Raw genomic sequence first — 27,599 nt, 5'->3', positions numbered from 1 at the left:
TTTTTCATCAGCATTTGGGAATTTTCAGCATACAGATCCCATACATGTTTTGTTAAATTTATACTTACATATTTTACTTTTTGAGGACTTATTATAGATGGTACTGTTTTTAAAACTTCAGTTCCTAATTGTTCATTGATAGTATATATAGATACAATTAATAATCGTATTTACAAAAAACAATTTACACTCTGACCTTCTATTTTATGAGCTTGCTAAACACCCTTGTTAGTTCTGGAAGTTTTTTCTTTTTGTAGATTGTTTGGAATTTTCTGTATAGACAATCATAGTATTTATGAATACAGTTCTTTTTTTTTCAATCTGCATGGCTTTTATTTTTTTTACTTGCCTTTCTGCAGTGGCCAGGACTTATAGTACAATGTTGAGTCAGTAGTGAGAGTGAGCATCCTTGCCTTGTTCCCAGTCTTAGGGAAAGCATTTAACCTTTCACCATTATGTGTGATGTTAACTGTCAGTATTTTGTAGAGGCCCTTGATCAGGTTAGGGAGAATTCCTTCTAATCTTAGTGTGCTCAGAGCCTCAAAAAAAAATCACAAATGGATATTGGGTGCAGTTTAAGTGCTTTTTCTGCATTAGATAATATGATCATGTGGTTTTCTTCTTTACCATGTTAATGTGATGGGTTACATTGATATTCAAATATTGACCCAGACTGCACTCCCCAGATAACCCTCACTTGGTAAAGATATGTGTACATGTGTATGTACATATGTTATACACGCACACTCACATTGCGTGTATGTGTACATATATATGTGTGTGTATAGTTTGCTAATACTTTTTGAAACCATGTACTTGTGTGTATATATACACGTGTGTGTATGTGTGTGTGTGTGTGTGTGTGTGTGTGTGTGTGTGTGGTTTGCTAATATTTTCTTGAAACCATAGGGGTCTGGAGTTATATTGTTCAGAATATTTTAAACTACTTATTTGATTTCTTAGACATGGGAATATTAAGGTCATCTATTTCTTCTTGGGTGAGATTTGATAGTTTGCTGCTTTCAAGAAATCAGTCCATTTCAACTAAGTTGTCAAATTTAAGTGGGTAGAGTTGTTCATAGTTTTTTTTTTCTTTATTATCCACTTATGTCTATGGGATCTATAGTGATAGTCTGTTTCATTCTGGATACTGATAATTCACATCTTCTCTCTTTTTGTTAGTCTGGCTAGAGATTTATCTATTTTATTGACAGTTTCACAGTAGCAGTTTTGGTTTGATCAATTTTCTCTATTATTACTTGTTTTCATATCATCAATTTCTGATCTTTATCATTGTATCTTTTTTATTTCCTTCCTTCTGATTGTTTCTGGTTATTTTGTTCCTTCTTTTCCTCATTTCATAAGGTGGAATCTTAGACGGTGGATTTTATACCTATATGACACCTGCCCACATACATGCATTTAATGATCTACATTTCCCCCTACACACTGCTTTAGCTATATCCTACACATGTGGGGAGGTATTTTCATTTTCCATTATTTCAAACTGTTCTAATTTCCCTTGATACTTCTTGTTTGATGCATGGATTATTTAAAAGTGTTTTTTTGTTTGCTTGTTTTTTAATTTTCTAAGTATTGGGGGGCTTTTATAGGTCACTTTTTAAAAAGAATGTTTTATTTATTTATTCATAGAGACAGAGAGAGAGAGGCAGAGGGAGAAGCAGGCTCCATGCAGGGAGCCTGATGTGGGACTCAATCCCCGGTCCCCAGGATCACACCCCAGGCTGCAGGCGGCGCCAAACCGCTGCGCCACTGGGGCTACCCTTCTAGGTCACTTTTTGTTGTGAATTTCTGATTTAAGTCTGTTATCTTCAGGGGTATTTTTTGGATGTTTTCAAATTTTCAAACTTGTGAAGGCTTATTTCGTGACCCAGAAGATGGTCTATTTTGGTGACTGTTCTTTGGACATTTGAAAAGAATATGTATTCTGCTGTTCTTGAATGAAGTATTCTGCAAATGTAGAATCAATTCAGTTCCTTGATGAGGAACCAACTGTTGTTGGTTCTTCTCTATCCTGCTGACTCTCTCTGTGCTTGTCCTGTCGGTTACTGAGAGAGTAATAGTCACATCTCCAAATATAATTATGGCTGTGTTCATTTCTCCTTTCCAGCTCAGTAGTTTTTACTGATTTTGAAACTCTGTTGTTAGATACAGGCACTTAAGAATATGGGACACCTGGGTGGCTCAGCGGTTGAGCACCTGCCTTTGGCTCAGGGTGTGATCCTGCGGTCTCAGGATCCAGTCCCACATCAGGCTTCCTGCCTGGAGCCTGCTTCTCCCTCTGCCTACATCTCTGCTTCTCTCTTCTGTGTCTCTCATGAATGAATAAATAAAATCTTTTTTTAAAAAAAAGAATATTATGTCTTGGGGTGCCTGGATGACTCAGCTAGTTAAGTGTCCAACTCTTGATTTTGGTTCAGGTCATGATTTCTCAGGGTTGTGAGACTGAGCCCCACAATAGGCTCCTCGCTGAGGGTGGAGCCTGATTACAATTCTCTCTCTCTCTCAATCTCTCTCTCTCTCTCTCTCTTCCTCTACCCCTCCCTCTCTCTCAATAAAGGAAGGTTGTACCTTTTTTGTGAAATGACCCTTGTATCATTATTTAGTGGTACTTCTCTCTTCTATGAGGCATACTTTGATAATAATAGAGCCACCCCAGTTTTCTTTTTCTTAGTATTTGCATGATACATTCTTTTTCATCCTTTTACTTCTAACCTACATCATGAATTTAAGATGGAATTCTTGCATGCAGCTTATAATTGAGTCTTTTTTAACTTCAAATCTGATCATCTCTGTCTTTTAATTGTATGTTTACACCATTTTCATTTGGTGTAATTATTGAGAAGTTTGAATTTAGGTCTCCTATCTTATTTTACTTTTTTCATTTTTGACTTCTGTTTTTTCTTTGCTTTGTTTTCCTTTTCTGACTTCTTTTGGATTTTTTGAAAATTTTTTTAGTATTCCATTTTTCTCTTTTTATTTACTATATCTCTTTGTATGCAGTTTTTAGTGGTTGCTGTATTATAATATATATGCTTGATGTAGGGAATACAATATATATACTTGACTTTTAACAGTTTACTAGAATCAAGAGGATGTGGTAATTAATTTAATATGGGGATAGGAAAAAATAAAGGATTAAATATGACACTGAAGTTTCTGGATCAGGAACTGAGTATAAAGTAATGTCATCCACTACCAAGGTGAATTTAAAAGGAGGAGCAGATCTCAGGAAAATGAGTTTTGTTTGGAATATATAGAGTTTGGGATGCTTGTGGATCAATTGAGTGGAGATGTCAGAAGGCAATTTTTTAAAAAGATTTTATTTATTTATTTTAGAGAGAGAGAACATGAGTGAGGGGAGGAGCAGAGAGAGAAAGAGAAAGAGAGAGAGAGAGAGAGAGAATTCCCAGGCTGACTCCCAATTGAGCACAGAACCTGATGCAGGGCTCTATCCCAGGACACTGAGATCATGACCTGAGCTGAAATCAAGAGTCACATGCTTACCTGACTGAGCCACCCAGGTGCCCCATCAGAAGGCAATTTATCATATGGATTTGAAGTTAGGAGAAAGGTCCTGAGCTGAAGGATAGATTTGGAAGTCCTCATTTGCAGTTGGCATCTATTGTTTTTGACACTTAACATCTATTGGCCTTTAGTATCCCATCTGCAACTCTTGGCCACATGAAAGGGACTAACCCACTCTTAACTCTAGAAGTGGGAGTTGAGTGGACTCAACTAATTATCATATCCCATTCCTCCTGGCCACAGGAGGGGATTGGCTTAGGGCTAGTTAGATCTGTAACCAAATTTGACCAATGAGAATAAGGTCCAATATTTCTGTCCCATTGTCTCAGGGAGACACACTTTGTTTCTAGTTGAAGTTAATCTGATAGGAAGTAAGATCTGAAGATACTGCTGCCATCTTTCTTCCCTGAAGGAAGAATCATCTGCAAATACATGAGCAAAAGAGGGAACAGAGCTGAGGGATGCTGGGAATGAGTGGGTCCAGGGGATACTATTTGAGCCTCTGGTCAATCTGTGCTCAATCTCTGGACTTATCAATCATGTGAGCCATATTTCTTAAATTACGTGTGATTGGGCTTTCTATTCTTTTTGAGTAAAGAGTTCTGACTGATATATAAGCATCTAGTGGGTGTGGAAGCCATGGTGGTGAATGAGAGTGTGGAATAAGAGTGGGTCAAGTGTGAGTGAAGAGGGAGACCCATTTAAGGGATAGGTAGAGGAAAAGGAGACCATGAGAAAGCATGAGAGGAGCACTCAGAGAGACAAAGGAAGGGCTCTTTGTCTTAGAAGCCCCAGAAAAAGAGTGAGTCAAGAAATAGAGAGGAATTAGCAATGTAAAATACTTACGGGGGATCAGTCAAGATAAGGACTGAGAAGGGCCCTTTGGATCTTCCAACAAGGAGACTGTTGACAAAATAGTTGTAGTTAACCAAAGTAGAAGGATTCTCTGAAATAATCATTACTTTATACCCTCTTCTGCAAATGAGGAAATTGAGGCAATGAGATACTTATTTTTTTTTTAGTAACGGATATAAAATTACAAGTAAAGAACAGAACTCTAAGGGTCCTTGTAGGTCACTTGATCTAATTACTTATCCAATACTTGAATCTCTTATACAATATCTCTGAAGGCTGTGCTTAAATGCAGCTACTGAGAAAGAACTCATTACTTCCCAGATCCTGTGAGAACTCTCCAGTTTCTGACTTCTTAACCATGTTCTCTTTACCCCACAGAGCAGACACATGCCAAGAGATTGTATACATCCTGAGTTGAGCTGTGGAAAAGTTGGTTGGATTTGAGGAACTCAGAAGATTAAGTCAGATTTTCAATGTTAAGAGGGATTTTTGGCTGAGATGGAACCCTCTTTTCATAACTCCGTCCATTCCTTAAATAAAGCCAAATCCCAGGATGCCTGGGTGGCTCAGCGGTTGAGAGTCTGCCTTCAGCCCAGGGTGTGATCCTGGAGTCCCAGGATCGAGTCCTGCATCGGGCTTCCTGCATGGACCCTGCTTCTTCTTCTGCCTATGTCTCTACCTCTCTCTCTCTTCTCTCTCTCTCATGAATAAATAAATAGAATCTTAAAAAAAAACAAAAAAGCCAAATCCCTTGGGAGTTTCAGGACCAAGACATCCCAGGGCCAGCACTAGATTTCCATGGGCATGCTCACAGGCAACATAAACATAGTATACCAAAAGTTGAACTCCTCACCTTCCTCCACTAAAACCTGCTTTTACTCTTGAGATTCTGACTCCCCTTACATCCAAGGGCTCAGGACAGAACCCCAGAGATCTCCTTGACTCTTCTCTCTTCCTCCACTCTCCATTTCTTATGAATCACTGGTATCCCTGGAATGTGTTAATTTCTCCTTGATCCATCATCACATCCAAGCAGAGGCCACCATTACCTCCTGCCTAGACCATGATCAGTCTCCAGCTGGTTTCCTACACCCAGTGTCTTCCTCTACAATCTGCTCTCCACACTGAAGCCTTATCAGACCCAGGCTCAGCACCCTTCAGTGACTTTCCACTACCCTAAGGAAAAAGTACAGGCTCCCTGACATGGTCTAGAGTTGGTCCTTAACCCTGAGGCTTCTGCTTACTCTTCAGCCTCCCTTTCTCACACTCATGGCTTCTGCCTCCTTGAAGAAGCCATGCTATTTTTCTCTTTTATTCCCTTGTGCTACATGCCATTCCCATTCTTGGTACTTCTTTGTGTCCCCTCCTTCTTCTCTTTCATAAATACCAATGAATTCTTTGTTTGGATGTCAACTCCCCAAGAAAGCCTCCCCTAACTACTCCCACCACAGGCAGAACTGCCCTCCCCATCCCGTTCTCTCAGTAGCCACTGGAACTCCTCTCTTACACAGAACTTATAGTCTTCTCTACTCATTTTGGAATATTTCTTGCCTCTTTGACTTTAAGACCCATGAGAACAGGAAACTCATCTTCCCTCTTTATCACTGTATTCTTACTGCCTGGCACAGTGCTAGCACACAGTGTGTGTTGTGTGTACAATTCTGTGGTTTAATTATTCGTTTAATGCTTATGGTGTTGTTGGCACCATTTGACTGAAAAGAAGCTGAGCTCAAATGAGTTAATGTTGAGACATTCTTACTGCACCTTATAAAATCCAGCTGGAAATCCTCGAAATTCTCCACTGCTGTCTTAGAAGGTGCTAGATGTAACACCGAAGACGGGAATCATTAAAGCCTCTCCAAGAGACCAACCCTCAAAAATTTATCCTCTTCAATACTGGAAATTTCTTTCCTGAAGACGAGTAAGCCCCATGATGACATCAAAGCCAATCAGATCTTCTGATTAGGGACGCCTGGGTGGTTTAGTGGTTGGGCGTCTGCCTTAGGCTCAGGGCATGATCCTGGAGTCCCAGGATCAAGTCCCACATCGGGCTCCCTGCATGGAGCCTGCTTCTCCCTCTGCCTATGTCTCTGCCTCTCTCTCTATGTCTCTCATGACTAAATAAATAAAATCCTTTAAAAAAAATCTTCTGATTAGCATGAAACTAATTACTATGAGTCAGTGATTCAAGCCCACATCTAAAGTCTTAAAGGTCCAACCATCTATTCACTCATTTATTCAGCACATATTTATTGAGTCTTTATGTCAGTCTCTCTGCTAGATGCTGAGGGCGCAAGAGACACAGGGTCCCTGCACATTAGTTAACATGATTGTTGCCAGTTAGACCATGGGGAAAGAAATGCCTACTTTATTTATTTATTTGAGAGAGAGAGAGAGATGGAGCAGAGGGAGAGGGGTAAGTAGACTCTGAGCTGAGGGCAGAGCCTGATGCAGGGCTCCATCTCATGACAATGATATCATGACCTGAGCCGAAATCAAGAGTTGGACACTCAACTGACTGAGCCAGCCAGGCACCTCAAGAAATGCCTATTAATTAAATAATACCTTGTGATTGTGTGCTTGCTTTGGCAACACATATACTAAAATACCTTGTGATTGTGATTAGTGCTATGAAGGAAAGCATTGAGTACTCTAAGAGCATATAAAGAGAAAGAGAGGACTGGATACAGGTTTCAAGAATCACAGTTTCCCTGAAGTAGTAACCTAAGGTGTATGTGTTTTTTTTCCTAGGCAATAAAGTGAGCAAAGAGTGTTCCAGGCAGAGGGAGCAGCAGAGCAAAGAGGCTTAGAAAATGGGAAGGGGCATGATGCCTTTTAGCTGCTGAAGGAAGGCAGCTGGCATGGAATTTGAGAGAAGAAATAGGCAAAATGAGGCTGGAGAAGAAATTACATCCATACCATACAGATCCTTGTACACCACGGTAGGGATTTACAGTTTTTATTTAAGAATAATGAAGAGTTCTCACAATGAACTAGTCAACTCTGAGAAAACAGGAGTAGCTGGTGTCAAATATTTGCCATGCATTTAATTGTTACAACATCCATGCATGGTAGATGTGGTGATTTTAAAACTTGATTGCAAATTGACACTCTTCATTTAGAGATAGGGCCTATATCCCCCCCCTTAATCTGGGCTCACTTGTGATGGTTTTGACAAAGAGAATATAAAGCAAGTGATACTGTGTGACTTCCAAGAAGTTGCTAGGTCATTAAAGGTCATGCAACTTCAGCCTGTTAAGTGGAACTCTAGCTCTTTGGGTCCTGAGCCACCACCCTGAGGATGCCATGCTGGAGAGGCCACTAGTCATTGTTCCAGATGAACTCAGCCTTTAGTCACCCCAGTATAGGACTATATGAGTGAAGAAACCTCCAGGCCATTTCAACCCCCATCATTTGGATTCTCCCATTTGAGGCCCCAGACTTCGTGCAGCAGAGAAAAACCATAACTCTTATGTCCTGTCTGAGTTCCTGACCTAAGAATCTGTGAGCATAATAAAATGATTTTGTTATGCCATAAAGTGTTAATGTAGTTTTTTATGCAGAAATCGACAGCTGAAAGAGTAAGTACTATTATTCCTGTCCTGTTTTACAGACGAGGAAACTGAGTTTCAGAAAGACAAAGCAACTTGATCCGGGTCCCACAGGTAGTTAGTGGCAGAGCCAAGATCTGAACTGAGGTCTGGCTGATTGATTGGAGCTTACTCTCTTCCAATTATTCTAGATGACTCTGACTGAGTCAGTCTCTTTGACAAAATCTCCCAAGTCCCCCATTACTTTCTTCAACCTGGAGAGCCTCCTTGGCCAATCTACATTTCAATGACTAAGATATGGTTAGAGGAGCAGCCTTTATGAAATATTTGATTCACATCCTTTTCAAATAATTGAAAGATATTCACTCTGCAATCAGTTCTTTCCTGATTTTATTTTCTCCTCTGCACTCCCAGGCAGGAGCCAGATACTTCTGCCAAGCCTGACGGATCTGCTCCTCCTCTCCCCACACTGCCCCCAGTGCAAATACCCACTGGCCCCCATTAAATCCCAATCAGGCTTGGAGATAGCTGATTCAGCCCCCTCCCTTGCCTCCCAGGAAGAGTTAGGGATGAGCAAATCACTTATTGGAGTAATTCTGGGAGCTGAGGCAGAGCCATGGCTGGAAGCCACCCGCTAACTAGAAACCCAGGACATCAATCAACCAAACTGATTTTTCCGCTGCTGCAGCCATTTAAACAGTTATCTTTGCTCAGGGCTTTGTCCAAAGTTACTCAACCAGTGGGTTCCTGGGCGATAAGTCACCACAACCTCACTCCACTGTCTCTGTGTCCTGGGGCTGCCTCTTTACTCACTTCTCAAGAGGGGTTGAAGTTCATTTGTTGCACTCTAAAAAGAAAAGAGCCTGCACTTCTTGTGCACACGTTCTGGTTATAGCAGGAAGATGAAAGGGGAGCCCAAGGTCTGTTGGGATATCAATATACTTCTCATTTGACGCCCTGCAGAGGCTGGGGGAAGAGATTTTACATTCATTTTTATACCGCCCCCTGCTGGTCCCATTGCTCAACTGCAATAGATGCATGATTCAACTGGGGGATGGGAGTTGCTGGGAGCCGGGTGCTTATAAACCAGGTTCAGGGGGGAGGAGAGTCTTTAGCCATACCAACCTCCTCTCCACACTTTACATATGGGGAAACTGATGCCGGAAATAAAAATGTGATATACTCAAGGTTGTGATTTAAAGTCATGTTAAGGTTATAACTAGTCTCTCCATGACTAGCACTTTGTCTAGTTTCTAAGAGTGCCCAGGACATAGTGTCTCTGGTTGCCATCATAGCATGAAATCAGAAGATCCCGGTTTCTAATCCAAGCTCTGCCACTTAATAGCTGTCATGAGAAGACAATTCCCTGAGTCTCAGATTTCTCATCTGTAAGCTAAGGATGAAAAGACAAGGTATAAAACAGGGTTTTCTAAGAGTTTCTTCGTCCACGCGTCTATTTAAAAACTGCTGAGTAGGGGATCCCTGGGTGGCGCAGCGGTTTGGCGCCTGCCTTTGGCCCAGGGCGCGATCCTGGAGCCCCCGGGATCGAGTCCCATGTCGGGCTCCCGGTGCATGGAGCCTGCTTCTCCCTCTGCCTGTGTCTCTGCCTCTCTCTCTCTCTCTGTGACTATCATAAATAAATACAAAAAAAAAAAAAAATTAAAAAAAAAAAAAAACAAAACTGCTGAGTAGGGCAGCCCGGATGACTCAGCAGTTTAGCGCCTGCCTTCAACCCAGGGCATGATCCTGGAGACCCGGAATTGAGTCCCACATCGGGCTTCCTGCATGGAGCCTGCTTCTCCCTCTGCCTATGTCTCTGCCTCTCTCTCTCTCTCTCTCTGTCTCTCATGAATAAATAAATAAAATCTTTAACAACAACAAAACTGCTGAGTATCTACTATGTGCCAGGCACTGTGCTGAGTATTTGGAATATAACAACACGTAGGATGGTGCACTACCTATTCTCCTTGAGGGTGGCAGTCTAGTGAGACATGTGCCATCACATGGGCAAAAATTCAACAATTGTTGAAAAAGGAAACATTTTCCGTTTGACTCTCCAACTTTTCAAGTATCTGGAGGCTCAGGGCCTTGCCCCAGCTGTATCAGTCTAGGAATGTTGATGACTTGAAGGGATTAAATTATTTGAAGGTCAAGACCACGTAAATCTTTATATTCTCCAGTGTGCCTGGCCCCAGGATGTGCTCAGTAAATATTTGTTTGGCTGCGTAGATGCCCCAAGTTCTGGCTCCCTCTGCCTTCCCGGCTGCCAGCCGATTGCTGTCCGTGGTGCTGAAAAGCAAATTCCTGCTACTCAGCATGAGGCAGCGCAGGTGCTGAGGCAGAAAATGGAGCCCAGGGGAAGTGAATAGAGAGGGGGAAGAATGAGCCAACTTTTCACTGGCTATTAGTGACATCTTCATTTTGCCATATCTTGGAAACCAAAGCTGGTATTTCTTTTTCCAGCTGTCCTCATTTGGCATTTCTTGCTAGCTGAGAACATTAGGTAGGTAGGTGTTCTTTTTGATAACCACACAAGGTAATAATGTCTAAGATGGATAAGGGGGTGGCTCCTGGGAGCCCATAGTCCCATAAAGCACTGTTTGAAAATGTTGAAAATTGGTGGTCCTGGGCGCCTAGGTGGCTCAGCAGTTAAGTGTCTGCCTTTGGCTCAGGTCATGATCCCTCGGCCCCGGGATCGAGCCCTACACTGGGCTCCCTGCATGGAGCCTGCTTCTCTGTCTGCCTCTGCCTCTCTCTGTGTGTCTCTCATGAATAAATAAATAAAATCTTTTAAAAAGAGAAAATTGGTGGTCCTTTTTCCAGTCTCTTCCTGAGCAAGTAAAAGGCAGCAGTCATAGATGCTCCCCACCCCTAGTTGATTTCACCCATGTCTGCCCCCCAGGAAAGTGGGAATCCCTGAGTCAGAAGTGGCCATAGGGAAACCAGAGATAGGCAAGTCTGGAGCTGGTGAGTTTCCAATTGGCCAAGGATTCCTTTAGACCAGTATTTTATGTGATAATATGTTCATTCATTCAGTCTATGAATATTTATCATGTGCCTACCATGACCTGGCATTGCTATAGGAGCTCCAGATAGAGTCAAGTTAAGAAAATCAAGGCCCCTGACTTCCTGGAACTTACATTCCGGTGGGGGAGATAAACAATAAACAACTATAGAAATGAATGTGTTGTATAAATCCAGGCAAGAGGGAAGATAATGAAAAAGAACACTCATTTAAGTAAGATGATCGTGGAAGGCCTCTTTGAAGAGGTGAAATCTGAGCATAGATGTAAATTAATTGAAACAATAAGACATGTAAATATTTGAGTAGGACAATGTTCCAGGCAGAGGGAACAAAAGAGCAAAAGTGTTGAGTGGGAAAAAGATGTTCAAGGACAGCAAAGAGGTCAATGTGAGTGGAACAGATTTATCAAAGGGGACGTTAGAAAGGGTTGGATAAATACACAGAACCCAGATCCCATGTTTTGAGGAGGAAAATCAAGATGCTCAGAATAAAAGAAACACAGAATGACAGTTGTAGCCACACCTTCCATGGATAAACCAAAATACTCTGGATGTCACTAGAGATATAAGGATAATTAGAGCTCCTGCCTAGATAGATCTCACCATGTCTAACGATCTAATAAATGGAGGCCAGAGGGAGTTAACAATTTACTATTTATTCAACCAACATTTTTTGAGTACCTGCTATGTACCCAAAGACCATTGTCTAAAGCAAGTCTCAGGTTTAGAAATGGAAACAGAGGGAATGAATCACTGGATGAAACCAGAATATCTAAAGGCAAGTAAGAAGCTCCACATAGCAGAGGGCTGAGGTAAAGCCACTTCTTTCTGATACTTATCTGTTCTCCAATAGGGCCTCTTGAGGAACAGCAGTGGTCTAGAGTAGGCTAATCCTAGAAACAGGTGCTTTAGAAGCCCCAACCATTGAGTCTGAGTCAAGCAGCATGGGCTACTTCCTGCCAGACTACATAAGGAAAGCAGCTCATATTTCAGGCATCTTTGCTAAGAATTTCACTTAGTCTTCCATGAGGTGGTTGGAGTTTCCTTATCACCCCCATTAGGAGACTCCCAGGTTCCCAAAATAAATCCTGCCAAACAAAAAGAGTCCCTCCTTCACTGGTCTTGGGTTGCAAAGGAATTTTATACACCCTGCCTTGTAGCTGCAGGATCCTCAGCAAATTTGAAATGTTGGCAGAGTAATGTCAATTCTTTTGACAAAGGAGAAACTGAAGCTTGGAAAAATTAAATGACTTCTCCAGGGTTACAGAATGCTTAAAGTGATGAAATAGGACTCAGTCCTGAATCTGCCTGACCCCAAAGCCATTTGCAGTCCTAATCTGTTCTTGGATCTCAAGCATGGAGATCATGTTTGGCTTTTTAAAAAAACAATCAATCCTCCGTTTGGCTTTTTTGAAAAACAACCATCCTCTGGATATTTAGAACCAAATTTATAATGGTAGCACCAGACATCTCTGCCCCTTCTATGGCACAGTCTCATTCTTAATCTCTCTTAATCCTCCCAACAATATTGGAAGGTAATAGTGATGGGAATAATAGTTAACATTCACTGAGCACTGAATATGTAGTAGGCACTTTCCTAAGCATTTTACATGTACTAACTTCATATTTGCAACACCTGTGAAGTAAGCGCCATTTTATTCCCATTTCATAGGTAAGAAAATTGAATCCCAGAGAGAGAGAAAAATAACTTGCTAAAAATCACACAGCTAGTCAGGCAGAGCCAGGTGGTGTGGCTCTGGAGCTCTTGCTCTTAATCACTGTACTCCACTGATGAAACAACCATTACTCAGAGAGGTAATCAACTTGCCCAGTTATATACAGTCCAGAAATGATGGTTCAATGCAAGCCCAGGATCAAACTCCAGATTATTTCCATTGCCCCACACTGCCTTTCTCAATAGTAAAGCAGAAGAAAGGAGAGGGCTTGTTCTATGACACCTTCATGGAGCACAGAGTGATTTAATGCTGCCAAGGAGCCTCATGGGGATTTTATTTAAATGATGATCTGCATTGTGCAGTTGTCTGATATTCACTCCCACTTACTTTTCTCAAATGTGGAAACCATGTCACTCTGTTCACCCTTCCCAGTGCATAAATACTTCACTGGGGAAGGGATTTGGGGTGTTCAGAAAGTTTCCTCCTTAAGTGCTGTTATTGCAGGGACCTGTAAGGATGACTCAGAGAGGGAGAAGCTGTAATGGAAAATTAATTATTTTACCAGAGATGGGACCCAGGATGAATACTCAGAATTAAACTGAGTAAAATAAAGGCCTTTTAATGAGGGCAAGGAGGAGTGCTGAGTGGTCATTGACCAGTTAGTTATTCAAAGGGAAGTCAAGAACAGGGCTTCCCATCTTCCATTTCCCAGAACTTTTAATATCTCTAATGTGTCCCAGAGCCGTGAGGTGTGCCTGTTGGAGAGTATATTTCCTTGTGTCTGCTGTGTGTGCATTTGAGTGTGGTTGTGTTTCTGTGAGTTTGTGTGTCAGCCTGAAGGCTGGTGAGGGTCTGTGTATGTGATTGTGTTTGTGTGTGTCTGCTCTTGTCCTTGTGTGTGCATCAGTGTGTGTTTGGTGTGAATCTATGGGTGTGGGCTTGAGGATACTTGTGGGTCTCTGGCTCTAAGTCCCTGAGGGCCTCCAGGAGGGGATATTGGGTTAGAAATTGACGTGTTGGTGGGGCAGGGATGGAGGAAGCACTTACAGAGCAGGTGTTTTGATGCTTCTGTGATGTAGGAGAAGAGATGGAAATAGAGGATAAACACTATAAAACCTTCAAAAATTCTTTTCTCCTGAACTGGGGAGGATGAGCTACCATTAATAATAATAGAAGGTTATAAATTAACAATAGTATCATAGAACTAGTCATATGAGCTCCATTTAGCGAGTACCTACTCTAAGCTTTTTTTTGTACTTTAGCTGCGTTCTCATCATTACTCTGTGCTACCGTTATATCCATTTCAAAGAGAAGGCAGCTGGAGCTCAGAGAGGTAAAGTAACTTTCCCAAGGTTGCACACCTAGGAGGACTGGGGCCAGGAAGAGCATTCAGGTCTGCCTAACTCCAGGGCCTGAACTTTGCCCCCCATCGTCAGACTGTCTTCCTTGGCCGGCATCAACCACTACCCCCAGCTCTAGCCAAGCCCCTGCCCTGGCAGGATGAGCCTCAGAATAGCAAGGAGAGGGGCCGAGGCTGGCTGGTAGAACAGATGTGATACAACGGGAATAACTAAGTTCTAGGCCCCACTGGCCATGAGGTGGCTGTGTGGCCCTTATAGCACTACCTCTTCTCCGGACCTTACTTTCCTCACCACTAAAACAACGATTCGAATTCATCTGGTTCCATAGGTATTCTCGCTCTATGTGGGTCATAGGGCTGGGGCTTCATAGGGGCCCCCACATTATCTGGGGAGCATTGATGTGGAAAATCAGCTCTGCGTGAGGGCAGAAGAGAAAGCTCAAGACATGTGTCCACCCAGCCTAGGACACTTGCCTTTCCACATACAGTGGCCATGCCGGCTTGACCCTCAGCACACCTTCCCACTACCTTCTCCCACTTCTCTCTCGCGTGCCTCCCTGGACCGCAGTGATGAAAATTGTTTTGCCCAGACTCCCTTGCAGCTCGGGTTCTGGATGCAGATTACATTCTGCCAATTAGCAGAGGTCAGGCATCCGAAATGGAACGGAGGTCATCTTTCTGCTGCTTGGGCTGTCTCCTCCAACAAAAGCAGTCATGGAGGTGTGGGGGGCTACACAGCAGCATTTCAGGGATGAGGGGCCACCTCTGGGAGTGGAGGGGCTGCTGTGATGGCAGCGTGGTGGCTCTCTGGATCATAATGTTGTGGTAAGTTCTTGAGCTCCCTGTTTGCAGGGATGGCTTCTGTCTGCCTACTTTCTTACAGTGTGACTGGTGTCATACAGTGTTCTCAGATTCATTCCCAGAAGCCCAGTCTAGTCCTCCAGCACATGTCCCCCCAACCCCAACAACATCTTTTTTAAATTCCCCAATTTGCTACATTAAATCTCTGTTAGTGAAAGTTCGGGATAGTTTCTTTCATCCACACTGAACCTTGACTGATCAGCATGGTGTATCCCTACTTAGCCTTCAAAACCCAGCCTCAGCCTTCAGCTCTGGGATGACCACCCTTAAGCTAGGCTGACTTAGGTACCTCTCCTCCATGATTCCAGAGTCACCGAGTCGCAGACTTTTCCACATGGTACTGAAATTAACTGTTCACTTTCTATCACCCCCATCAAACTGTGATCCCCAGATGGCAGGGATTGAGTCTTCTCAGCCATGCCACTGGGTGTTTAGCAGAGAACCTGGCCTATGGCAGGCAGTCTGTGAGCATTTTGTGGGATGAATGCAGAAAAGGTACCAACTTGCCAGTTTAGGAGAAACTGTGAGATTTACAGACTGAAAATAAAGCAATTTAATCTCCCCCTTTGGCAAAAAGAAACTTACTTCTCATTAAGAGCTATTATTAGGGGTGATGGACCTCATGGAGCTTGTGGGATGATGAGGAGCATTTCAGATCAAATATCCAGAGTCCCTTGGTAGAGTTGTCCTCCCACTGATGTTCAGACTACTCCTGAGGAATATAAGGACAGGTGGCTTTTGAGAAGCAGCGTGATGAGTGAGGAGCCCCGGCTTTCCAGGCTGACAGACTGGGGATCATATACCAGCTCCTCTACTTCTTACTGGCTGTGCAGCCTCAAGCAAGTGACTGCACTCCTCTGAGCTCAGTTTCCTCCTCTGTAAGTAGACCTAATGGTCTCTATGTCATAGGGTGGTTGTGAGCGGTACATAGGGTGGTTTAGGAGAAGAGATGAGCGCCTGGTGGAAACTTGATACGTGGGGACTGCGATATGATTTGGGTGATTGGAGATGTAAGGTTTTTCTCTTCTTCATTTGAGCAAAACATTTCCCACCATTGACCTCCTGTTTGGTGACAGAGGTCAAGAGTGGGCTCCAGGTGTGGGAAGTTCTCTCCAATTTCTGTTCATCGACTCCACTCTTAGCACCGGCCTGTGTCTCTCAGCTAGGAGAAAAACAACCACTTCCTCCCTGTTGTTACCCGAGAGCTCTCCTCAATAGACACCTTCTTTTGTCTGTCCTGCCCCTCCATTTTTAGCCATTTGAAAGTGTACAGTTCAGCGGCCTTAAGCACATTCATTATATTGTGCATCCATCACTGCTGTCTATTTCCAGAACGTTTTCATCACCCTAAACAAAAACCCTGTGCCTTTTAAGCAGTAACGCGTCCCTTGGTGGCTTCTGTTCCCCTTTCTGTCTCTGAGTTTGCCTGCTCCAGATGCCTCACTGAAGCAGTGAGATGGGGACAGTTCAGGCGAGAGCGGGTCCTGCAAGTAAGGAGTATGGGTCTTCTTCCAAGCTGGATGAAAACCACTGGAGTGTTTTAAACAGGGATGTAGCACAGTTGGAGGTGCATTTTAATTTTCATTATTTTTTAAAAAGATTATTTATTTATTTATTCGGGGTGGGGCAGAGACACAGGCAGAGGGACAAACAGGCTCCATGCAGGGAGCCTGACGTGGGACTCGATCCCGGGACTCCGGGATCACACCCCGGGCTGCAGGCAGCGCAAAACCGCTGCACCACTGGGACTGCCTAATTTTCTTTTCTTTTTTTTTTTTTTAAGATTTTGTCTATTTAAGAGACAGAGAGAACACACAGAGGGAGAAGCAGACTCCCTGATGAGCAGGGAGCCCAACGTAGGGCTCAATCCCGGGACCTTGAGATCATGACCTGAACTGAAGGCAGATGCTTAATGGCCTGAGCCACTCAGATGCATCCCTCCGAGGTACATTTTTAAAAGAATCTCTCCGGCTGTGGAGGAGCCAGTAGTAGGTAGGGGTAGGAGTGGAAGCAGAAGCCAGGTGGGGAAGTGGTGGGTGCTAGCCCAAGGCGACAGAGCCATGGTCGTGAAGACCTCTGATGAATCAGAAGGGGGGCAAGAGAAAGGGGAGTGAAGCATGAGTCCTCTGGAGGATGACATCCTCCTCAACTCTCCTTGCCTCTAAGCCTTCCTCTGAACTGTTCCCTCTGCCTGGATGTCCTTTCCTCCCCTTTGCCTGGACAACTCCTACTTGGAATCATTTCTCACTTAGCTCTCCTGTCCTCCAGGAAACCTTCCCCTCCTCAAGTACAGCTTCGGAACTCCTTGGCCCTGTTCCCGTGACAGCCAGGTGCACACATGGCGGCTCCAGCATCAGAGGACACCACAGCCGGGACACAGGAAGCCAGTTGGAGACAGGAACTGAATCCCACTGGAGCGCTCCGTGTGCTCCATGTCAGCTGCTCCCAAGTTCCCAGTGCAACAGGTGAAGCAAGAAAATATGTAGAACTTCAAGATGAGATAGAATCAGGACAGGGAGAAGCCAGGAAGCAATAGGACCCCTGCTTGGGGCACAAACCCTGGTCCCCCTGGCCTGGTTTCAGGTGGCGCTCTGCCCTCTTCTCCCTGCATGGCTCCGTGCCAACAACGTACCCTTCCCAGCCTCTCTTCCTGATCTGTAGCGTGGGGGTAGCAAGTGCACCTGATTGCAGGGTCACTGGGAAAATCAGGTGTTATTATTAACTGGGAACGATTTGCTACAGGGCCTGGCATGGAGGAAGGCCTTAGGAAATGCTGGTTTTACTTATCTTTCTTCTGCCAAGTTCTTCCTTTTCCTTCCGAACAGAATGATTCAGGGGCTGATTGTTGCAAATATTTTCTTCTCTTCAGTGTTTGCTTTTGGCCCACTTGGAGATCTGAATTAGAGCCTTGTCATGCCAGGAAGAGAGCATGACGGAGCTTTGGAATCAGTTCTGACACCTGCATGGAGCTGGTGCTGTCCGCCTATGTTCAGATGACTCAGGAGCCCAGAGAGGCGAGGGACCCATCAGTTGCCACACGGCACGTAAGTAGGAACATTGGGGTTTGAGCCCAAGCGGGCCTGTGATTCCACGGTTTCCCATCCCACGTGCTGTTGCCTGTAGGGCTGAGATGTGACCCTGGGCATCACTGAGACTGTGTATAGGACGCTGCAGAAGGAAACGAAAAGCAGATGAATGAACCATTTGTTTGTCAGGCTCACAATTGGCTCCGGGAGTGAAGAAGGCCAAACCCTGATGGTGTAAAGCAGGATTATCTGTGGTGTCTCTACTCTGTCTCTACCCTGGCTGTCCTTACTCCTCTTTGTGATGAACAATGGTTGAAAGATGCCCCCACTCCTCTATCTGGTGCCTGCTGACTCCCAGGAATGGGAGCTGTTGTACTCCATCTCTTAGAGCCTTTGTCTGTTCCAAGGTTATTACCAAGAGCTTATGGAGGTAGAGGTGGAGAGGCTGAGCAGGAGGTGAAGAATAAGGAGGCTGGAGACAGACTGAGGATGCAGTTGGCTTTAGGGAGGAAGAAGCTGCTGCAGCCCCAGGCTCCCAGATCCCTGGGGTGGCAGTGAGTGGACTCCACCCAAGTCCCCTGGGTCCCCTGGTGGGAGGGGGGCACAGCTTGACCTGTGGGCAGGAACTCACTGAGCCTGGGCCATGGTCCCTGGACACTGGAGACAGGAGCTGCCACACTGACTCATGAAGTCCTTTGCAGCTGCCCATCAGACCCCATGTGCTGCCTGAGAAAATGGACAAGCGGGAGAAGAAAGGCAAATTCAGACCCCCAAGAGTCCTCTCTGAAAGGGAGGAGGTACAATCATCTCCAGGCTGGAGGGGAGTATGAGGGGGCTGAGCCCTGGGGGCCAAGGGACTGGGTTCAACTCCTCCTCCCTCCCTTTGAGACAGACTTCCGCTGTCTCATGAGTTTGAAGATACGTCATGATGTCTCTGCCATACACCTGCTGGTGGTGAGGGTGCAGCGCAACATGCGGACGTGTGTGGAACATAGTAGGTGCCCAGCAAATGGCTCCTTCCATCTTCCTCCTTGTCATGAATCAGGTGCAGGGAGAGGACAGCGCCCCAGAGAACGGAGAATGCTGGTGCGTCAGAGCGCGAACGATGGCATTCATCACCCGGACAGATGGTGACGGAGCACTCATTAAGTGTTGACTGCGTGAAATGATGCTGCCCACGTCCTGTTTCACTCTTCACAAGAGCCCGATGAGCTAGAAACTTATCCCCATTTTATAGATAAGCAAACAGGAGCTGAAGTTGGGAACTTGTCTCAGGTCTCTCCACCCATGAGCTGGAGATGTAGGCAAACCCACTTTTTCCTCACTGGGGAGATGGGGATAATATTCACTACCTGACCAGGTGGTGAGGACTAAGCCCGACAACTCTGGCGGAGTGCCTAGTGCAGCATCGGTGCCCAGGGAATGGGCAGCCCCCGCCAGACTTCTGAAACAGTCCTGCCTCCCACCACAAACTGTGTGTCTGCTGTTGAGTGAGGAGAGAGGCATGTTCTCTTCCAGACTCAGAGACCACCCCCCATCCCCACTCCCCACCCCACCCATGTTCTGGAAGGTACTTGTAGCCGTGAGAGTGCAGCCTTCAAGCTGCTGCTGGCACGGGCCGAGGGCGCACAGGAGGTAGGGATGCCCCCCACCCGGAGTGCAGGCAAAGGCACATCGCAGCCCATATTTTGAGGGGGATTTCAAGATACTCATTTTGTGTTGCCACCAGAGCAAAGTAAACCGCAGCTCCTGGCTGCCGGGGAAGGGCTGAGCTCCTGCCAGGGCTGGTTGTGCCTGGCACCAGCCCAGGCATGTACCAGAGTCGGCTATGGGTGCAGGCAAGTGTACACACAAAAACATTCCAGGACACGCGTGACCAGCCACATGTGGAGCTGCCGTAGCACCCAGCACCTGGTCTGCCTTCCCCTTCTCGTCGCTTCCCTTGTCTGGGGCTCTCTGCCTTTTCTGTGGTCTCTAGATCCCTGTAGGTTCCGAGCCTGTCCTCTTGCCTGGTTTCCTTCTCTCCCTTCCTCTGACTGTCCCTCCACCCACCCCCCAACGCCGTCTCGGTGGCCCCATCTCTGGCACTCTACGTCTCTCCGTTTTCCTGCGGGCTCCTTGTCTGGATCACGCCCTGTCTCTCCGACAGTGTCTCTTTCTCTTTCTGATCCTCTTTGAATCTTCTGTTTCAGCTTCTCTCTCTGTGTCCCCATCTGTCTCCAGATCTGTCCTGTCTGACTCTCTCTCTCTCTCTTTCTCTCCCTCTGTCCCCATCTGTCTCTGTGTCTCTCTGTCTGCTGGTCTCTGGCTCTCTTTCTCTGGCTCTCTTTCTCCAACACTTTCTGTCTCTGCCCTTCCCTACCTCTCTCTCTTTATTCCTGTGACTCTCTCCTGGAAACGCATCAAAGACTGAAGTGGCCGGATTTCAAGTGACAAACAGCACTACACCCAGGATCCAGCCCCCTCCCTGCACGGCTGCCTTCCTCCTCCACATCCCCTGTCACGAAGAGAAGCCTATTGTGTGGGGCCCAGGGAGTTTGAGTTGAAGGGCCCGGGGGTCTGCGCCTCTGACTGCTCTGAGCTACTTCCCCATTGGCTCCCAGCAGCTTGTGCTCAGCAAGGGCTGAGCAACAGGGGGAGGCTCTAGTCCATAAAAGGGGGGGCGAGGCACCAGAACTGCCATTCTGAGGGGCTTTGGTGGTGCTCACGGCCGCCTCATTGGCACTTCCTTCGGAGCCCGAGTCTGGGAGACCCCTGAGTCCTGAGCCAGCCACCTGCCACCACCCTGCGACCTGCTCAGCCAGAAGCTGCCTGGGGACAAAGCAGGGCACAGGTAATGTCCGGAGGGGCACGAGAATCTCTCTTTTGATCATATTTGTTTTTCCTGGTCCTCTGGACCTGGGGGTGGTAGGAGCTCGGGCTGGGGGATTTCAGGTCTGGGGCTGATAATCTGGCAGATACGGTTACAGTTACGAGGCTGGGTTGCGAGCGCCAGATCCGTCCGTGTGAGACGGATGGTTCTTCGGAATCCACCCTCCGCACAGCCCCGGCTTAAACAGGTGGGTTCTTCTCTCCCAGGAGGACCACCCCTCCGTGTCAGCTCCAGGGTCATCTTCTTCCCCAGCAGCCTGCACACACAGTTCCCATCTGAGGATGGGATGCCCTGGGTGGAAGAAGTGAGTTTGGCCCCTTGGGAAGGTTTTAAAGGTCAGTGATTCTCACCGGACTCACAGAACAAGGTCTGAGGGGACATTAATGAGATTCAAGGCTCTGGCATTTACCAGGTATCATGTACATCACTGTACAGCCAAGTTCAGCCTTTTCATCCCTTTTTGGATCATGTTTAATTTTTGACAGGGTACTGGCTTGAGTGGTTTCCTTTGACATCATTTACACGGAAATGATGTTTGGGGCTATTTTGTTGGGAGGGAATGGGGAAAGAGTGACAGCATGCCACGAGACTCAGGCTTCGCAGTATTTTTCTTGTCAATTTTACTTTGAAAGGACTTGTTGCTCTCATGTAAATTAGAGCCTGAGAAGTCCAAGTTGGGCAGGGAAAAAGACGCTCAGAGGGGAAAGCCATTTGCTCCCTGGTAAAGACATCCCTGTCCAAAGAAGAGTATTATTGAATCCCAAAGTTTGACTCTAGCAAAAAAGCTGGTGAGCTTCAGAGAAAAGAGAAAAAGGGAAAAAAAATGCTTGGTGACAACACAGAGGTTGAATAGTAGATTCTGTGACCCTATACTTTTTCCTGGGTATCTTTTATCTAGAATCTCTCCAAGCTTTACAAACATTCCTTAATTAAGCCTCCAACCTTCCCAGGGGAAACAAGCTCTTCAGGTTATTGGATCTGATTTCAATTCCCTTCCCACAGACTGAAAGTCTTCATTACCGTCTTTCTTCCAAGGGTTGGTAAAATATACCAGTCTTTCTAATTTGACAGGCATTCCGGTCAAGATCCATTGCAAATGTTTCAGAATGTCAACCCCTGGCCTCCCCCTCCCACTGCCACAGCTCCCTCTCTTTCCCCCTTCTTCCTCCCCTCATCCCACCCCACCTTGCCTTTTGTTCTATTTTTTGCAGGTCATTTATCTCCAGGCTTTGAGATCTGCGTGGGGGAGCTGTTGCAGCAGCCGAAGGGTGAGCTGTGCTGCCTGGGGGAGGTTTGCGTTTGCTGACGGGATCTCAAGCCCACTGCTTTGCCCCAGATGAGCTAGAGGTGTGATGGGTGGCGGGCGAATCCCGTGTCTCCGCTGGCAGCTGGGAGTGGGATGTCGCAGTGCTTCCTGAGGCATGTTTTAGCAGAGCAGGCAAAGGGACGGGCTTGGGGGCTATTGGAGGCAATTTGCAATCACCATAAAGCAAATGGAAAGGGATGAGGGTCTTGGGATAACTCCTGGGAGCCAGGAATGTTCCATAGATTGTCTAAATGTGCGTCTCACAATACCCAGATCTGGGGTCAAATCCCAGTCTCACCACTCATTTGCTGTGTGATTTGGGACAGCAGCTGAAGGTTCATTTCCTCACCCACACGGTACGGATAATAGTATTCACCTTATTGTGAAACTCCCGCTGGGTACTCTAATATGCCTGGCATCCAGTAGGTACTCAATGAGTGCTAGTGTGACTGCTCAAGTTCCCACCGTCTGGAGCGCAGAGTTGGGCCCCTTTCCCCTCAATCTGTTATAATATCCCTCATCATTCCACACCATCCAACTGTGAGCTACGTCAGTGTCTGTCCATGTCTGTTGGGGTGGGGGAATAGGTCCAGGAAATAGGTCTCGTATTTCAGTTTGCGGGGCTGGCACTCCCCTCCCCTCCCCATCCCATCCTCTCCACACCAACAGAAGACCATTTCTTCATCTGTTGCCTCAGGATCATGAAGTCTTCCCGATCGATCCTCCCTAGCCCCCCTCCCACTGCCTACCTCCTTGGGCCATTCTTGCACAATTGTTGTATTTATTAGATGTCTTCCATCATTCTAAGTGGGATCAATAGTTGGTGGTTTGATTTCAACTCGTGTCTGAGAAAGTGCAGTCAGCTAGCTGATTTCTCTCACCGTTTTCGTTCATCTCAGCCCATAAATGTTGGTTAATCTCACGGCATCTGACAAAGGTCTAAAACGATTTCACTGAGACAGGGCTGGCCATTGTGGTGGCAGTAAATATTTCTGGAGACACTCAGCAAGCCCAGGATCAGGCCCTGGAGATGGAAAGGTGTCCTGGGTCCTTTGATGTTGGGCCTCATAAATCCTACCCCAGCCCAGGTCCAGATTGATGTTCCTGGCAGGAGGTAGATGGCCCAGATCCATAAGGCACATATCCGGGCTCGGGACGCTTCTCTGGGAGGCCATCCAGCTGAACCCATGGCCGGAGTGGGGGGCTGCAGGCACGTTCACTGCATTTCTCCACCGTCATTTGGCTCTTTGACTAAATGAACCTGTTGACCTGTTACTGGATAGTTCTGTTTAAGCTGAGAAGGGTTGAGTGAGTAGTTATGTGATTGGATCTCTGGTCCACTGGCAGGAGGAGGAACTGATGTTTGTGATTCCCACAGTAGGTCAAAGCCCTGGATCCAAGTCCACTTTCTGTCCTGCCTTCCCTGTCTCTGGTTCTGTGCCCTCCCCTCCTCTTTTTTCCTCACCTCCCCACCTCTGCTCCTCCATACCTTCTGCCTCTGGTTCCCATCACCTCTCTCACTGTTTGTTCTTTCATCAGTTCTCTGCTTCTTTGGTGTGTTTATCTCTTTCTCTGTGTGCAAGAGTCTCTACCACTCTAGTTGGCACACCCACGTGTATGTGCCTCTTTGTCTCTGTCTCCTTCTCTGCATCTGTATTCCCGTCCCTCTCTTTGCTTTTCTCCTTAACCCTTAACTGCATCAAATAACAAAGGGTATGACTCCTGCTTTTAAAAATCATTCTTTTAAAACCCCCCATGATCACCGAGGGCAGGGCCCCTTCACTCTGGTCTCTGAACAGCAAATGGCCCAAGAGAGAGGGCCAGCCCTGAGGGTGGGCCCTCATTACCATGTTCTCCGCTTTGATTCTTGCTGGACTACATGGTAGTTTCACTTGCCATCTGATTTCTGAGCCCCCCGTGTCCCCCAGTTGAGAATCCATTCTTTGTCAATGACCCTAAAGGCCTCACAGGAACACTGTCCTCCACTTTTCAGGATCTGCCTTTGCCAGTCCCTGGAGACCTGCAGAGGTGAACTTTGTGTGTTTTCTGGTGGGATAGAAGTCCAGCAACTATCTCAGCTTCAGGAATGTGAGAGTTTGGTAGGAGGGTCCGCTGGATATCCAACGTGACCACACACCTCAGGGAAGGTTTGTGGGTGGAGCACAGACCACCTTTCAAGCTTGCTTCTGCTATGTCTTTGCCTCTTGGCCTGGACCTGGTGATTTTGTCTCTCTGAGACTCTCTTTCCTCATCTGGAAAATGGGGCTCATCATGCCAGCCTCGTGGAATCTCCTGAGGGTGAACAAGCAATAATTGAGCTGAAATGCAGAGCAGTGAGTTGGCCTCCGTGGCTGTGCCTTAACCAGGGATGGACCAGAGCCCAGCTCTGCCATGCATGTGATCAGGACCCTGGGGCCCTTTGTCACTTGGTTCTCACCCTTCCTTCCTGGAGCCTGAGCCTGTACCAGTAGCAGCTACCCCAGGAGGGGCCACAGGAGGCCACAGGTCTGGCACAGAGCCACCGTGCAGTACTCCACAGCTGCTGTGAGGCAGGTTGTTGGGGGGTCATTGAAACACCATCTCCTCAGCGCAAGTCACCGCCTGGGGGGTGGGAGGCCCCAGCTCTGTCTCCACTTCCCTCCTGACTCATGATGTGACCTTAACAAGTGACTTCATTCCTACCTTTTCCCATTTCCTCTTCTATCAAATAGGGATAATCATATGCGATAAAGTGCCGGGAGAGATAATTGCAATGTTAAATCAAGCCATTATTATTCCATGCTGGCTTTTTAATGCTTGCTGCTCCTCTGAGCCCTCTGACTACAATATAGAAATATCACCAAAAGGAGATGAGAGGGTGGGCAGGCAGTCCCTTCCCTTTCCAGGAACCCTGGGCCCTGGGTAGGAGAGAGGACTACTGTGTGCTGGCCCTTTGAGCCATGCTGTCACTGGGGCAGCCCTGGCGCAGGGCAAGGGGGTGATGCGTCCCCTTCAGGGACAAGTGAGAAGCGCAGGCTTGAGGAGGGGTATAATTCCACTCTGATTTTTCCCCAGAAAGTCAGCTTCAGAATGATGAGAATAATTAGAATTAGGAAAATGATTGTAAGATTAGTGAAAACAGGGGTCAGCAGACCTGGTCGGTAAGAGACCAGCTAGTATATATTTTGGGCATTCGGGGCGTCCAGTCCCTGTCTCAACACCCAGCTGTGCTTCTGCAGCATGAGAGCAGCCACGGACGATAGTAAGCAGATGGAATGGGCATTGGGTGCGTTCTCAGGGTTCCCCAGAGAAATGGAAACAATAGGATGTGAACATATAGAGAAAGAGATTTGGTAAAAGAATCCAGCGATTGATGGAGGCTGATGAGGCCAAAATGTCCTCTCCTGCCCCCCACCAGCCCCTGCGTCCCTCACCGGGCTGTCACAAAGCCCATGAGGTAGTGGCTGAGGAAGTCCCACACATCTGCAAGGAAAGAGGGTTTTTCTTTGGGAGGGCTGCTGGGAGGCCCCCCTGGCCCACCCAGCCCATGAAAAGAGGTGCCTCCTTCCCTGCAGGCCGTGCAAGCAAGCTCCCCATTGGGGTCTGTGCATCTGACGCTGCCCCTCAGCCCACCACGTGGGCTTGCTTGCGCTTCTCACCCCGTGAGCTTCCAAGTTCCTTTTCTTCTCAGTTTGTTCTGGATGGGAGTTGAGGGGCAGACAGGTCTATCTCTGATGGACGAGAGCTCCCCTGAGCAAATCCCCTGAGCAAAGGTGAAAATGCTCCTGAAGGACCCATCTGGCAGTGCACGATAATTTGTTTATCCTACAATAGAAAGAAAATAGGATTGCTTGGGAAAATCTCAGGGCTTGTGTGTCTTTATTAGAGTCACCTTTTAACCCAGAAAGATCTGGTCAGAAGCCTAACTCCCATTCACAAGCTAAGTGAACTTGGGCAAGCGACTTCTCCTTCTCGGCCTCAGTCTTCTCCTCTATATAAAGGGTATAAAGACGTTTGCTCCCACCTTGTGGTGAGGACGAGAATCACGTGTGTGAAGGGGGGACACACAACCTGGCACCCAGTGGGCTCTTGAGCTGTGGTGGCTGTTACTGGACTGATGTGACCATGAATACAGAGCTCTCATCCCTGCCTGGCACACAGTAGGACCACCACATGTGGAAGTTCATTCATTCAACAACTTGTTTTTTGGAGTTTCACCTGTGTGTGTTCCAGGCCTTTGTTATCACTCCTTTTGGCCTCTTTCTTTTTGTATCTCCTGTAGCGCAGGAGTTGAATGGAGCTTTCATACTCCACTATCTAAAGCACCTACTATGTGCCAGGCACCCTGCCCGGTGTGCCCTGTGCATGATCTCTTATTTAATTCCCACACCAACCCCCTGGTACACTATTATTAGCCCCATTATGTGACCAAGGAAACAGAGACACAGCAAAGTTAATTTTCCCAGACGGGGTGAGGGGAGAGTCGGGGTTTGAATCCACATAACTAAGCCCTTGGTGATTCTGCTTCTGGGTCAGGAAGGGATTGGAGGTGCTCCTTTCCTTTCTGCTTAGAGGAACCCTCTGACCCCACGGTGCTTCTCCGAGTTGTTAGAATAGGCCATGCAGGGGCTGCAAAGTCAACTCTCTGTCGAATGCTCGGCAGCAGACACAAGGGAAACTGCCAGGTAGGGACATTGGTGACCAAGCTGCATGTGTCATTTGGGTGACAGTTGCCATATGGCAGCACGGGCCCGATATCTCCAGTACTTCTGATTTTTTAAAGATAAATTGGAAATTAAGATTTGAAAATTCCCCAATTTAAAAATGTTGGCAACAGAATTAAAACCAAAAAGAAGAAGAAACCCCTGTGCAAGTCAAAATACCCAGTGCCATTTGCTGTTTGTTCCACTGGCCACCAGGCTGTAGCCTCTGAACATTTGCCATGTGCAGGGAGAGTGCTGCGGTTGGGGGAGAGCAGGAGCCTCAGCCCTGCCCATCCCTCCTGACCCCCATTGCTGCCTTGACCCTCCCTGGGCACTCCCATGCCCTTCAGGTTCCTCCCCAGTTCTTCCTGGGAAACACACTGAGGTCTAGGGAGCCAGGGCCATGATGGGGGGAGGGAGGCATGGGGTGGTGGGGAGAGAGGGGCTTTGCTGGAAGACAGGGACTCGACCCTTCCCAGGACCAAGGAACCACAGCTCTGATCACGCCTTGAGGAAGTCTGGAAAAAAATCAAAGCCTCACAACAAAGCCCCTAATATTCAGCATGTGACCTGGTTCCTTCTGCCTCTCTTGTCTCCTGGGCCTTCCCTCTTTCTGTGCCTCCCGCCTGTCTCTCTCGCTCCTCTGTCTCTGTTTCTCCCTCCCTCTGTCTCTGGACTGTTTTTCACTAAGCCCGCCTCATCCCTCCCCAGCCCCTTCCCCTTCCTGTCTGCCCTCTTCTCTTCCTTTCCCCCCCACCCTTGGCTCCCTGGTTTCCATAACATTTTCTCAATTTCCTCTAGCAGTGTTGACTCTAGACTGCTGCAGACTCCGTGAGG

At 46.8% G+C, this 27,599-nt stretch overlaps 1 protein-coding gene across 10 annotated transcripts in view; it reads left to right on the top strand.

Moving 5' to 3' along the window:
- PDYN (prodynorphin) overlaps nucleotides 1-27,599 on the top strand; it is a 100,580-nt gene that overhangs the window by 66,930 nt on the left and 6,051 nt on the right. For 2 of the 10 annotated variants that reach the window (XM_072736221.1, XM_072736219.1), the window contains exons 2-6: nucleotides 16,660-16,821; nucleotides 17,145-17,341; nucleotides 17,746-17,920; nucleotides 18,948-20,735; nucleotides 21,986-22,042. The gene's annotated coding sequence lies outside the window, so the exon portion shown is untranslated. Of the gene's footprint in view, nucleotides 1-16,659; nucleotides 16,822-17,144; nucleotides 17,342-17,745; nucleotides 17,921-18,947; nucleotides 20,736-21,916; nucleotides 22,043-27,599 lie in introns of those variants that run through there. The other 8 variants (XM_072736222.1, XM_072736220.1, XM_072736225.1 and 5 more) reach the window with 5 other exon arrangements.

Source organism: Vulpes vulpes, chromosome 14, assembly GCF_048418805.1.
Source record: "Vulpes vulpes isolate BD-2025 chromosome 14, VulVul3, whole genome shotgun sequence".
NCBI lineage: Eukaryota > Metazoa > Chordata > Mammalia > Carnivora > Canidae > Vulpes > Vulpes vulpes.
This window is presented reverse-complemented; position numbering and strand designations above follow the sequence as displayed.